Raw genomic sequence first — 16,174 nt, 5'->3', positions numbered from 1 at the left:
CAGCACACAATGTGAGTGATGGCGATAAGCACATGGGACACAGGAGCTCACTGAAAGAGCTGGTCAGAGCTGGAACAATCAGAGCAACAATGTTAATAAGGCAGAATTAAACTGTAACTCAAACCAGGAAAACAAATATCCACGAGTCTATGCGGAAATAAATCAATTATTGAATAAATGGAAGAGAAGAAGTAAATCTGTGCAGAAGAATTTCAAATAAATTTCAATTTTAGATACTTCATCCTCAAGAAAGAGAACATAACTCTCCACTCTGAGTCTGGTTTGCACATAAGGACTTCCTTCCTAAGTGTGCAGTGTGGATAAAGGGAAGAAGCGAATAACTTAGTGAAGAAACTTGAAAAACACTACCTCAGCCTAGTGATCAAGAGAAGTCAACATCCACTGTGAGAAGTCATGTTGATAGGATGTCAACCTATATGAAGCGATGAAATTGGTACTTTACCTCTGTGGTCTTCCTTATCAAAACCCATAACCAAAATGTAATTATGAGAACAAATCAGACAAATTACAATTGAGAAACATTTCACGAAATACCTGACTAGTACCCTTCAAAAATGTCTAATGTCATCAAAACAAGGAAATTCCACATATATTTTTGCATTTATTGATTAGTATTTGCTGATCTCCATCTTAGGGATAAATGTCTCCAAGTGAGATTGCTGGATCAAAGGACAAATGCAGATGTAGTTTATTTAGACATTGCTAATTTCCCCTACATGAAAATGTATGAGAGTATCTTACCAATAGAATGTGTTGTCAAAGAAGATACAATTATTCCACTTTTACAGATAAGTAAATTAAGGTTTGGAGGTTTTAGGCTCTTTCCATGGCTGTTATGAAGAAGAATAAAGATGAAAACTCAGGCCTCATTCTTACTCCAACACCTAGGAACTTTTAAACAATAGGCAGGGTCAAAATATGACATACAGAAACTGATAATCTGAGTAGATGCATACATGTTGATCCCAGAAGAATCACTCCATTTTGGTGATGAATTATGTTATTCTAAATTTGAAGAGGCCTGAAATATTTTTACTCTTATTTTTATAGCCAAAATTTGATTACTAATAACAATCAGCCTATGTTTTTAGCTTCTATGGGGACAATAAAAACTTAATTAAAATATAAAGGGACATTACTGAGGTTTTCCTATCCACTCACATTTAGGAAGATGTAACTGGAAGAGTATAGCCTCCTGGAATATTACCTAAATTTATTTCAAGCTGTTAAGTCTTAGATGCTCATGCATTTTGCTTAATTTCATCAAACTAAAAGGTATCCTCAGTTACATATTAAATTAAATTGGAAAATTTTTTCTTATAATAAAGATGAGTGAAACATATTGTTAGATATGAATGGAAAAACTCTTTTTTTCAGTGCCTTTCATGTTCAACACATACTTTTAGTAGAAGTATGTTATTTTGTGTGTAAAATAATTAAATTCCCCAAATTTGAAACAATAAAGATATCATAAACAACATTTTAAGAAAAATGATCTACTCATCATTAATTATTTATCCAACCCAAAGGTGATACAAGTATGCTCAAATTGACAAGGTGAAAAGTATGTCTCTTTTGAAACTAATAAGGTAGAAGAGGAAAATAATACTAAATAACACCTATCTCCTAATTTTGCAGTGCAAGCCCACAGATTTTTGTACCATAAATTATAACATTTGTTTACATTTATATACAACATACATAGGTATATAATATTAGATATTATCTCTTTATATGATACAAATACTGTTATATTTTCTTATTTTACTTGTTCTCAGATCTGCTATATATTTTCATATATAAAACATATTACTTATAATTCAAAACTTTATTAAATCATCTTTCTGAAAAGTAGAGTCCAGCTTATTAGAGGCAAATTACTAGCAATAATTAAATTGTGTAAATATGAAACCTTAAGGACAAAAATACTCCTTCAGATATTTTGCTAATGTTTTTATATTTCTAACTCAGTGAATACTTATGTTTTTAATTATTTGATGAAGTAAATACAGTTCAGTCTCCCAGGGCCAGAGAGAACAATCAGATAAAAATTCACTAAATATAACAAATGAGGATAAAAATTTATAAGTATAAAATCAAAGTTAAGAATTTACAGTTTTCAGAAATATTGTATTTAGTATTCATATTTAAAAGTGGTTTCCCAATTCCTGATGCTGCTTGTGCCATAGACATGGTTGTTTATAAACTACATCTTAAATGAATTGGGTAATAATGATTTAAAAAGAGAAAGAAGTGCTTAATTTTTTCACATAAACAATGCTATTTTAATTAGCATTAAACATTTATATTTTGTTTAGTAACATGTGAATTCAGTATTTTAAACTCCTGACATCTGTGTTTTGGAGAAAAAAACAACTGTTATTTGTTGTTAATGTAACATATAATCTTTGAGTGTGTGTTTGTCCTTGGCTATGTGTGTATACTTTTAAAAAATCCATTTTTCCTAATCCATTTTACTGAAGTATAAAATAAAATTATGGCTTTGAAATTGTCAAGGTATTTGTGTTTAATTTGTACTATTGCATATTGTTAATTATCATTAACAATACACTTTACAATGCCACAACACATGTATATGTATTAGTAAAAATTGAATTTACAGTCTTGTATCATTTAGGGATGTTCCTTTTATGGGAAATTTTTTTCAGCCTGTCACAGAATACTATTTTCACAGAAAAATCACTGAGATGAAAGGTACCTCTTTTATGACAGGATTTATCTTCCAACCATGAGTATTCCCAAGGCATCCAAGGTGCTTGCTACTTCCCATTCTCCAAGTTCCAGTAGTGATTGCATCAAAATATTCAATGTGTTGGTGAGGAGCCTAATCCTCACAAACTAAATAAGATACAAGGCAAAATCTGATGTGTCCTTGAGGCAGAATAATATACTGTGTTTACCAAATGTAAGCAAACTATTTGTGGTGTTCTATGATATTGGAATGAAGAAAAAAATTATTTACTGGGAGAAGATTTACATTCCAGTTACCACGAGCTGCATTGATTTGCTCTACTACACAACATAAGAGATTATTTTTAACACAATCTAAGAAGATTCATGAGTTTGAACATTAGCCATAAAAAGAATTTAGGACATGAGGGTACTTACTTACCCATTCCCACCCACCTTGGTTGAGTAATACCTGCTGAGGCATATTCTCCAGCCCACCGTACCTGACTGTGCGTGCTCCTGCAGTTAGCAAAAGCACTCAGGAAGAAGATAGAGTTGCAATAGGAAACTGCCAGTGCGTACAACAAAAATGAGTTTGCAGCTATGTGGATAGGACACTGGCAACATCTGCTACAATTTTAAAAATAAAATCTTCACTTGATACCTCTACTTCTCCAATTACTACTCTGTTTCTCTCTTTTAATAGCAAAATTTTCTTTTCCATAATTATTCCACATTTATGTTTCTAATTTATCTCATCATATTATCTCTTCAATCTACCCTAATAATTTTCTCAGATCCACAACATCACTGAAATCATTTTTATCTACATAGATGTAGCTCGTTCTGCATATTCTCACTACTCAAGTGTATGTAGCAAATGGAAGATGAAATCTAGCTTGTGCTTTACCATGCACCCTGATGTGGGTCTTCATCTACCCAGTGGAAATAGCATTTTTCCCCCTAATTTTCACAAAGCTAAAGTATAGGCTAGCCAGCCATGACTTACCAATGTCACCAGTGATTTTTCACCTTGCTGGCTTCAATGACTGATTCTGAGAAATCATCTTCATAGATGAGCAGCATTTATCAGAGGTTGATCACTTTCTTCAACTTGGCTTTTACTATAATGCATTCTCCTTTATTTTATTTTATTTTTTAACACCACTGTGAGTATTCACTTTTGCTGATCCCTTCTCACCTCTCAGACCTCTAAAACTTTAAATGTCCTAGTGCTCAGATTTTGGGAACTTTTCTTCTTTTCTGTCAACACATCTTTTTTTGGTGATCTTATTAATTCTCATATTTGATGACTTCCAAATTTATATCTAGCACTGACTGCTATTTTCAACTCGATTCAGCTTGACTTTATAATACTTGATTGACTAAAAACCATGTCGCACAGTACATTCCAACCTGAAATCTTTCTTTCACCTCAAAACCTTATCAACAACAGGCTTTTTTTTTTCATTTTAGTAAATAGGTATTCAATTATTTCTTTTGGTCAGATAAAAATCTTTGGAGTCAAATTTAACTTCTCCTTTTTCACCACCCTCTATAGCCAGTCCAGGCAATTCCTATTAATTTTACCTTCAAAATATATCCTGAGTCACAGGGTTACAGGTTTAAAGTTATGAGAAGTAATAAAATCATCGAAGGAGTACAGGTAAATAGAAGAAAAGATATGGTGCTGTTATTTATTGAGCTTTTACTATGTGTCAGATACTGTTACTCTTAATTGATCAATGCACATAATACTAGTTATCCGTATTGAGAATATGGTCTCCTACCATAAAGAGAAACTCATGTGACTTAAGTTTTTCAATAGAAGTTACTGCATCTCTCTGATACGTACCAAACTTGCATTCTCTACTCTGGTGCTCTTGAAACAGAAGAACTATACAGTCTTAGCACTAACGTGAGAATAATTTCTCTCTCTCACTTCACTTGCTTTACATTAGACCCAAAGAAGTGTTTCCTATGTCCCAGATGTCACAGAGTTTTTAGTGAAATAGCCCTTTCTGTTTCCATGTACAGCTCCTCTTGCTCAGGAATCAGATATACATTCATAAATTTGGCCTCCAATAATTCAATAAATGCCATTGTATGACACTCACACTTTCTGATTTTATCATTTAGCATGGCTTCTTTCCAAAGAGGTCACCAAATCCTTTCGCTAGATAGATCCATGATAGAAATCCAGATTTATCTGAACTATTACAGCAGTATTTATTGAGAACCAACTATGCAACAGATATAAATTTTCACAAATGGGATTCATACTGAGAACTCTTATTCCAATCTAAGCACCTGAATTGTCAGGTGTACTTGAAAAGTCCTCTCTGGCCTAAAATTTAAACCAAATTTGCCTTTTTGTACATCTTTAAGTGTTCTCTTTCACTTCTTAATTTTCCTGCTGATCACTTGCTATTCCCCTCACGAGGCTTGATTTTTTTTTCTCTCTCAGTTGTTAGGCAAGATGTATCTCAGCTTGAAATTTAGTATTAGTGGTTTTCTTTGCTAGTGTGCCCTTTGATATTGGCATGCCACTGCAGGGATGGCATTAATGATAAACCCCAATTTATTACTATTTCAAGTCATTTTATTCATTTACTATAGTCTGAAGAGCTAAAAGGCATACTTTAGAAAAATGACAACTGGTAATTTATCTTCACTGCAGCCCCTGGGAGAAATGCATCAATATCAAAGTTGCCGGGCTGGCTGAGAGAGTGACTGTCTTCCCACACCACAGAGAAGCCTCCAGAAACATTTGGCAGTTTGTTGGATTTTTTAGCAAACAATGAAGAAAATAGTATCTGAAGAGGGGTAAAGATTGGTAGGGAAAAATTTAGGATTGAGAATTTATTAGATCCATAATATGAATAACAAGTATTAATCAGCATTGCTATAATGTGTGTGTATATATATGTATGAATATATATAAAGATAACTTTCAATAGTATTAAACAATTTTAACTGATATTTTTATTGGCAAAATAACTCTTAAAAATTATTTTCTTTATGTCACAGTGCTTTAATATCTTATTTCCTTGCTAATTTGCTTATCTTTTCCTAATTTAATCTAAAATACAAATGAAATAAAGAAGAATCTTGTTAGTATCCTGATTTTTTAATTTTAATAGTAAGCTTACTTTTCTATGAACAATTGCTAACTTAGTTATGTATTGATTAGATGCAAAATTGATTATAATCTGCATTGTCTATCATTTCCCTTCATATTTTAGTCTTATACATGGATTAGATAATTGAGACTAGATAAGGTTCATGAGCGTAGAAGATGACATTTACGTTAAAGGTTTAGGTTTTAGATCCAGGAATCTTTAGTGAAGGAAGTTATGTTAATTTTTATTTTATCTTAATATTTCTGGAATAATGAATAATACTATGTATTTACTTATTATCTAAGACTGTGAGAAACATAACACTACGGCTGAGAAATTCAAGCCCTGAAAGAAATTATGGTCTTACAGAGAAAATAGACAAAGAAAGAAAATTAATTATGATCTATACTATCATGGGCAAAGCACAGTACTACATAAAGACACAGGAAGGGCACCTAATACAATTTCAAGTCATGGGGAACATTTTCTTAAGGAGTGATTCCTAATCAATGACAAGTGGCTTCACTAGAATCTATCCACAAAAAGGAGGAAAATATTTTTAGAAAGAAGAGATTATAAATGCAGAGACCCAGAAGATAAATAAAAGATGTATCTGAGACCTAAACTAAAATTCCATGTAGGTGATATTGATAAAGGGTAAAGAGAAAGTGCTAAAATAGGAAAACTGAGAGCTAAGCAAAGATGTCATTCAGAATTTATTTTCATGCCATATTAATGGTGTTAGAGTTAATTCTAGAGAAAACTTGGAAAATAGAAGTGGAAAGACAATATACACAATTTGTGCTGTAGAAAATGTCTCCAATTTCTGTCTAGAGTTTGTCTTTGGAAGGAGCAGACTAGAAGCAATACAACCAGGTGGTAGGCTTTATCAATAATCCAGGGAAGACTTAATGTTATCTGGAATTATCTGGCCACATGTTTTGATATTTAATTACATATTATTATATAGAGTGCTCAGTTTTACAAAGAAAAAACTTTGTCTTTCCAGGAGCGTGAAATAATTTAAATTTCTCTTCTTTTGAGTTTTTTAGTTCCTTGTTTATATTATGACGTTAATAACATTCTATTTCCCACTATGGTTTCTTGCATTCACTTTATGTCTTCTCCTCAACATTTGCTGAAACCTGGAGCACTATGCTATAAAAGTGATAGTAACATTGTAACAACTATGTTATTATTTTACCGGGCATTTTCTAAATTCATGTTGAATCAACAATTGCAGAAATGAATATTTATGAATGAATCAATAGATAGCATTTATGTATATCTAGTCCAATCAAAGTTTGAGCATTTTTAGTGTCTTAGACTTTCCCTATTTGTAAATAATCCTGGAATGAACTGGGATATTTTAGTGTGAATCTCTTCCCAAATATATAGTGGGCAGATAAGCCCAAAAACCTTGGGGGATATTGTCACTCCAGAAGGATACTGACACATTATCTTTGTATATACAAAATTTCAAGATTTTATTACATTTTAATGTATTTTAAATTTCTCAATACAATCAGAATCTTCAAGTGATATTGACTCCATGTGTTTTTTTATACTTCCAATACCTGCTACCTAATAGAAGAGCAATTCATTTTAATCAAACCAAATTCTTATATTCAAAATTTGTAAGATGAATGCTGGCTGTTTTATGCAAAATATTGGCACATATGCAGTGTTTATCACAAGATACTTTTAAGATTTAAACAATTTTGGTTGGAGAAATATTCTTAGGGAAATTTTCAGCACCATAAAAAGATACTGTAAAAAAACCCAAAAAATATATATGATAAATTGTTACACAGACTGTTGTTATGGACCATGGTAATATTTACTGTATGAGGATAGATTATAGTGAGAAAGCTTTATTTTTTATGTTTAGAAATACACAGAATCATAAAAATGTAGTGGTTGGTTTAACCTATAAACAGTTTTCTAATCAGCTAGTTCCTGACAGAAGGTGGAAATCGTATCTTATGAAAGATTTATTTTATTCCTCTTCCTTTAATTTTCAGCACTCAGGAATGCTTTGAAGATGTTAGAGAGAACCTGATAAATTTTCACGGTATCCTATAGAAGCTATGTGAATAGAAAACATATCAAGAAAATGCTAACTTGTTTGCACATACTTCCCAGTTTTATTAATTCATTCCACATTCATATTGATACAGATGGAAATTATAAAAGAACTGAATTTATGGATTGAGTTAGCAATTTAATCTCCATGGCAACATGCAAAAATTGAGAAAGTAATTAAATATAACATTTATAGTTTGTGGAATAATTTAGTTATCTGGTAATTATTAGCATGATTATAAAGTGACATAAACAACTGTGTGGCTCAAATGTGTGATTATGTACAATATACGCCAAGCTGGCACTTACTGAACATATTATGCTGATTTTACAGGCAATTAATAAATACACCGTGCAGCTGTGCTGAAAATGCTAAATAATTTGTCAAAAATTGAATGTGCATGCACAAGTCTGCATTTGTGTGTGTATGTGTGTGTGTGAGAGATCTAGATGCACTTGCACTGGTATTGAGCTAAATGGTACAGACCATTAATATATGTAAGGGCAATTTAAGTACTGCAGTAGTAACAACATTTTAAGTGGAAGCAAGCCTTATTTTCTTGATCCTGTTTTTTAAGCCTCATTCATAGTAAAATTATCATAGCAATAATAGTTTACAATTATCATAGTAAAAACGTTCTATATTTTCATATTTTACCAAAATGCACTTCACACTATTTAATGTTGTAGGCTTTTGTAAAAATGGCAACAATTTGGATACATTTAAAAATACAAAATTTAAATCCATATAATTTTTTTTCTCAATTCTACCTCCTGAACAAGTAGGACTCCAGGGTGCTGAGGTCAGTGTGGGAAAGAGTATCTCAATGTCTGGGTTTGGTATGGGAGATGCTATAATACTTGCTTTATGGATGCAATTGATGAACCTAGGCAGAAATATTGGAAACAACATATTTTCGAAAATTAAAACCTGGAGTTGGGCCGGGCGTGGTGGCTCATGCCTGTAATCCCAGCACTTTGGGAGGCCGAGGCAAGCAGATCATGAGGTCAGGAGATCGAGACCATCCTGGCTAACATGGTGAAACTCCGTCTCTACTAAAAAATACAAAAAATTAGCCGGGCATGGTGGCGGGTGCCTGTAGTCCCAGCTACTCGGGAGGCTGAGGCAGGAGAATCGCTTGAACCCGGGAGATGGAGCTTGCAGTGAGCCAAGATCGCGCCACTGCACTCCAGCCTGGGCGACAGAGCAAGACTCCATCTCAAACAACAACAACAACAACTACAAAAAACTGGAGTTAAGATCAAACCAATTTACTAATCTGAAAGTGTTAATTAGAGGATGATAATGAAAGTATGTCCCCAGTACAAAAACTAGGACAATTAACTCAAAAATACATATATGTGTTTATGGCCACACATAAACATAAAGTTTTATAACAGAAGGTGAGAATGGGATCTAAGGCAACTTCTACATGGTAAATAGGTGCAGTAATTTTTACTGGTGGGTGACCATGGCAATACAAAGATGGGAGGGAAGAGTGGATGAACAATACTATAGGTACTGTTGGTTGGAGGAAAGAAATGGTAGCCCTGTACATAGCTGAGTGATTTTAGGATCCTTAAATAGATTCATGCCCAAGTGTCTTAGTCTCTTTGGGCTGCTATATAACACAAATATCACAGATCAGGTGGCTTAACAACAAACATTTATTTCTCACAGTTCTGGAGGGTAGAAAGTCTATGATCGAGGCATTGGCAGATTCAATGTCTGATGAGGGCGCACTTTCTGGTTCACAGATGACCGTCTTCTCACTGTGTCCTCACTTAGTAGAAGGGGTGAGGGAGCTCTATGGGGTTTCTTTTATAGGGTACTAATCCCATTCATGAGGGCTCCACCTTCATGACCCAGTCACCTCCTAGAGGCCACCACCAAACACCATCACTTGGGATTAGGCTTCAATGTATAAATTTTAGGGGGACATAAAAATTCAGTTTTTGCACCAAGCATGGGAAATGTAGCACTGAAGGCCGTATCCTCTCATCAATTTTTCAAATTGGTAATAACAACAATAATAATGATAAAAATCATTAAAATAATGACAGCTATTTATAACCTTGCACTCCCACCCATAAAACTACCCTCATTTTTTCCTCTATTCGCTCTGTGGAGGCCCAAACAAGGCAATCAAATTATTCAAGTTATATCCCAGGAATATTACTTGGCACGTTCTCAACAAACCTTCTCCCAGAGTCATCATAGCCAATCTCTAATCCTATCTATATCACTCTCTAAATATCAGCAGCTTTACAGTTCTTTCCATGTTCATCACTATCACCTATTTCAAGCTACCATCCTGGCTCAAATGGAATATATAATAGCACTTTCACTTGATTATATTATTGTTCAAAAATAGTTCATTTACACTACCCCAGCTTTTCATGGGGCAGTACAATTTTCCACAACTTAGCCTCAAGAAAGTGAATGGGAAAGTGAAAAATCCCTTTGGTCAATGCTTAACAGGCTTTTGTATTTGAGTGTGCCCTCTTGTGCCTCTACCATTGCTGTGAGAATATATTTCCAGCTAGCTCACTGGTCCAAAGAAAATAGACAAGTAGCTTGCTGTGAAAAATCATAGTAGGCGTTTGAAAATTAATATAATTTGTCCTAATATTTAAATTACAAATAAGTTATTTTAAAACGGACTTGTATTTTATGAGCTTCTGAAAAAAAATCACAATTTGACTTTAATTCTAGCATATATGTTAACATTGATAAGTATTGTCAACCGAGACCTGATCCTGAAGCCTCAACCATAGATGCTATTTAGTGTGATTCAGTACAAGGCTGTATTAAAACAGAACCAAACAAAATGAAACAAACAAAAATCTACCTCTAATTCATAATGCATAATGTGAAACCTAAACTAAAGAAATACCTCTGCTGTTGAAGCCATCATTGTTAGGTGATGCCCAGTGGAGAAGACCTTGATACTGAAACCCACTTTTCTGAGACACTGTAGATGATCAAGCATAAACAAACATAAGAGCAAAAACATCATAATGGAAATATATATTTGGAAAGTATCTCCAAGGATAACATGATATATTGGAAATCATGGATGACTAATGCCTGGGGAGATATGTGTTGGAAAATGATAAAAAATGATTTTTAAAAATCTTGCAAAGGGAAACAAAACTTTTAGATCAATAATAAAAACCCCAAAAAGGCAGAAAGTATTTCAATGTTTTCAGGTGAACACCATAACAGGAGATACCCATTATCTTATGGTTTTCTTTACCGAAGTATTATAGTAAGTCAATGATTTATTTTACTCTGCTCAAGGAAGACCTCATCTGCAAAGTAATGCGGGTACAATGAAACCAGTAATAACCGTGTGAATCTTCAATATCTTCCCACATTGGATGTCTATTGGTTGAACAGTGTGCAAGAGAGAAAATCTGTCCCACTTATAATGGCTCCAGCTGACAGACAGGTTTTGTGCTTTGATGTAATGTCTCTTTAAAGGTTCCAGAAATGCAGAGGAATACTTGAACTGGGCTAAAGTCCTTCTTAGATTTGGATTCATTCACATATGATTATAATTGTAAACCTGATTATATTTTTAGTCAGGATCAGAGGACAGTGGACAGTAGATAATTTTCACATTACATTTATAGACTGGTTATTATGAAGCCATTGAGTAGAATTAAACAGCCACGGCTGTTTTCAATACTGTATGGTCGACAATAGAAATAACTAAGAATTTATTTACAATAAACTAGGGTGTCAATCTATATAAAAACTAGCTTTTATATTTTTACTACACTTCTCTCTCAATTTTATCCATCCTTCTATGCTATCTTACTATTTATTGGTTTTGTCTGAATAATGCTGGAAAATTAACTCGACATTATTTAAAACTATGATCTGTGGAAAATTGTTACCTTGAGTACCTAAGAAGTATATCAGTAAAAGCTCTATGCTGAAGTGTAGACATGTTTGTGCTATTGTTAAAAGCACTTTCCTATCCTCTGCTGCTGTTTGGTTAGCCACAGCTTAGCTGAGAGCGGTCAGGATTGTAAATTGCTTACTCCTTGGAGACATACTACACAATGGCACTGAAACCAGTAACATAAAATCAATTATCTATCTTGTATGCAGTATATAATAAAAATAATAACACTTTTAAAAACATTGGAAGTTAAAGAAGGCCAATGTAGCTTGTTTTGCTTTTGAAAGCTAATCTATGTTATTTGATGACAGAAATGTTGAAAACTGTAGTGTTTCTGTATTATGTCACAGAATAGCAGCCTCAGCCTTTATATATCTAAAATCTGCCCTTACCTTGTTTTAAGGTTTATATTTAGTCTGTTTATAAGTCTGATGAATAAAATTGACAAACTTGGAATTGGTCAATTAATTGTTATTATGGGAAATAGCTTTTGAAACTTATGTAATTAATAACAGTAACATCACTCAGGGTATATGTCCTAATTTTTACAATTTTGTTAAATTTTTTTTTTCTTTTTTGTTCTGTAGTGAAGATGTAAAAGATGTAAAAGAATGTTTTATTTTTTTCTATGTAAAAATTCTGAAATTAAAAATTTAATGGACAACTTTTTTATTTATTTTAAGTTAATCCTGAGGTTCCCAAGTAACAACTGTCAGGAGCATTGAGAGATACGTTAAATTTCTAGGAAACTTAGCAATATCTGTTGGACATCAAGAGAACTACTAGTTTGAAAAGTGCTACAGACTGCATATTTGTGTCATCTGCAAATTCGTATGTTGAAATTCCAACCACTAAGCTGATGCTATTAAGAGGTAGAGGCTTTTGGCGTTTTGTTATTTAATAAACTGTTAGTTATTTCTTTTTGTTAAAGGAGGCCATGAAAAACTATTGGGATCCTAAACTACTGAGAACTGAGAAAGTTTGCGAGCCTCTGAGATAATCAATCCATTGATTTAATAAATAGGTGTTGAATTCTATGTGACAGGTGCTGTTCCAAGTTCTGGTACATAGTGATGAATAAAACAATCATGGTTGCTGGCTCCATGGATTTTACCATCCACCGTAGGCTTTTGCCAAGTTGTTAATCTATGACAAGACGGTAAAAGTATACGAGTTACACTGCATACAGAGGAAATGCTATCCACTATATATATGCGTTTATATTACCTGCAATCTATTTTCACTGCTAGATTATTTTTTACTACATTTACTCTATGTCAAGGTTGCCCCTGGGCAACACTGTAAGACAGATGGAGTCTCCTGCATCCCTTGGCATTCTTTTCCAGGGCCTTCATTCAGTCATGGCACAATTGTTTCTCAAGTCCCTGGACTGTTATTAGCTTCCATGGCTGCACAGAATCCTTCATTTTATCCTTTCTCCTGAGCTTACATTTCCAGAAATGACTCATGTTGCAGACTTACACCTCCCAATTTTATTCATCTACTAAAATATCCATTTTCTGACTAAACTGTATTCTAACAAAATAACTCAAAGGAATGAATGATGTGATTTTGGTAGAAATACATGTATATACACACAACACAACATACACACACACCCCCCCCATAGTGAGAGTAAAGTCAGGAGAACGTTATGGAAAGTCTTTGAGAAAGGTTCATATTGTACCATAAAATCTATTTATCTTTTCCTTTTGTATGTGGGAAGCTAGCTATTTTTAAATCATACTTTTAGCACTTATCCTTAGTAAGACCCTTTGCATTCCACCTATATGCCTTACCTATTCAAAGTTGCTTTTTTTATTATTACCCAAAAGAAATCATTTCTCTCATTATCTTCACTCTCCCTTTCATGCAGGTGAACCCCCGTAACATATCTCTGGTCCAAGATTTTCTTCAGGCTACAATTTCCTGAAATTTATGATCTTCCAATCCATATCTTTAAATATTTTAAGATCAATATTCCCTGTTGACTTCAACCTGTAACAATTATACTGCTTTTTTCAATTCTTGTTCTTTTTATCCGTTTTTTTAATATGGATTTTGTCTCTAATTGTTGATTCTATATTATTTAACATTTTGTATCCTATGCTACTAACTAGATTGTAGACTCCTTTCCATTCTACCAACTAGATTGTATACTCCTTTCTAATAATACCCACTTCTTTTACTTGCAGAAATTCTGTCCTGGGATAGAAGAGTATTGTAGTCTATTTTCCCTATAGAAATTAAGTATGAGTAATTACTTATATGCCAACTCTTTCCTGAAAGATGTAATTTGATACAATGGTAAAAGAAAGAAGGATGTAAGGCAGAGCAGGAGGGAATGCAAAACTAAGATGGGATCTTGCAGATATGCTGACAGCTTCACCAGAAATTGGAGCTTGGCCACATGGAAGATCTTTGGAGAAGGTGTAAAAAACATTGAGTTGAAGTGCAAAAAATGATGTGATGGATCCTTCCTGTTGTCTGTCTTTCATTGGCCAAAGTTTACCCCAAAGGGTAACTTCCAGCCTGTGTTTCCCAACCCCTCTGTGTCACTTTCTCAGAAGCCTGGTCTCATGTGTGAAATTGGTAGAAAACAAACAAAACCTAATTTAATGCACATTTTTTGAGAAAAATCATGTTCAATGTTTGAAAAAGTTTTTAAAATTCTATATTATCTCATATAAATTAAATAATAAAACAAGAATAAATTTATTCATTTATTTTATTCAACAAATACTTACCATGTGCCCAAATCTACCAAAAATTTGTTTTAGGTGATGAGTTATGATAATGAACTGATAGGCAAACTAACTGTCCTCATATAGTTTATATCTCAGTGGAGAAAGATGAACAAATCATAAGTAAATTATTATGTAATATTTTAGATGGTGATAACTGTATGGGAATGAAATAAAGTATTGAAGTAGCTAATGTGCTGTATGAGAATGTACAGAATTTCAAAAAGGAAAGTTTGGAGTGGCCTCTTTATAAAAATGGCATATCATTGGAGATCCAAAAGAGGTGAATGAGTGAATAAAGATTTGAAGTGGGTAGTAAAGCATTTAAGGCAGAAGGAAGAGCAAGAGCACAGTTCCTGAGATGGGGACATTTTAAATGTGTTCAACAGGTAGAATGGGGGTCAGTGTGGCCAAAACGAAGTGGGTGAGTGAAAGAGAGTATTAGAAAACAAAGTCAGAGAAATGACAGTAGCCAGAAATGTTAGGCTTTTGAAGCCATTTAAGAACTTTGGCTCTTGTTCTGATGGAGATGAGAAAGCATTTTAGGGTTTTGAGCAGAGAAGTGACACAATCTGACTTAAATTTTGACAGGAACTTTGTGACCACTTTATTAAGATTAGTTAATAAGACTATTGCAGCAATGGTGACTTGGATTAGACAAGTTGGTATGGAGTTATGTATTGTAAGGTCCGTGATTCCATGTGCTGCCTGCTTGGATATCTATGAGTCTCACATGGCCCCAAAGTCCTGAAGCTTGAGTTTTGCTGTTTTTACCAGATATTCCCCCAACCTAGTGAGAAACATTCCTCACCCAGCTAGTTCTCCTGATAACCAGATCAGCTGCACACTCCCTGATCCTTAATGGGTTTCACGTTCTTGGCACCCCACAGAATTATTCAATAAGCCAATCACCTATGGGAACTAGAGGCCACCCTACCTTCCTGGTACAAAAATTCTGCCTTCCATAGCCCCAGATCAATCATTCTGCAAAATAAGATGGTAAAGTAGTAAAAGTCCATTTTCTGGAAAATAAATCCAATAAAATTTGCATTCATATTGAATATGAAGTGCAAGAGAAAAAAAATACTTAAAAACAGCTCCATGAGAGAGAGGCAGAGTGAGATGGCTAAATAGAAGACTCCCTCGATCATCCTCCTTGCAGGAACATCAAATTTGATAACTATCTACACAAAAAAGTACCTTCCTAAGAACCAAAAATCAAGTGAGTGATCATGATAACTGGTTTTAAACTCATATCACCGAAAGAGGCACTGAGAAAGGGAGGAAAGAGAGTCTTGAATGACCAACAACACCCCTCCTCAATATTCCAGCAGCAGCTCCCATGGCATGGAGCAGGAATCTACGTGCTAAGCAAGAGGGAGAGAGAGTGCAACTATTGTGGGACTTTGCTCTGGAAGCCAGTGCTGCCAAAACTGGGCAGAACTCAGCTGATGCCCATGGAGGGAACATTTAGACCAGCCCTAGCCATAGGGGAATTGCACATCCACGTGGCAGAAAATTGAGTTTCAGCAAGCCTCACCACCGTGCTCTAAAGTGCTTTGGGGTCCTAAATAAACTTGAAAACTCGTCTAGAATA

The sequence above is a fragment of the Pongo abelii genome, chromosome 11 (assembly GCF_028885655.2).
Source record: "Pongo abelii isolate AG06213 chromosome 11, NHGRI_mPonAbe1-v2.0_pri, whole genome shotgun sequence".
Taxonomy (NCBI): Eukaryota; Metazoa; Chordata; class Mammalia; order Primates; family Hominidae; genus Pongo; species Pongo abelii.
This window is presented reverse-complemented; position numbering follows the sequence as displayed.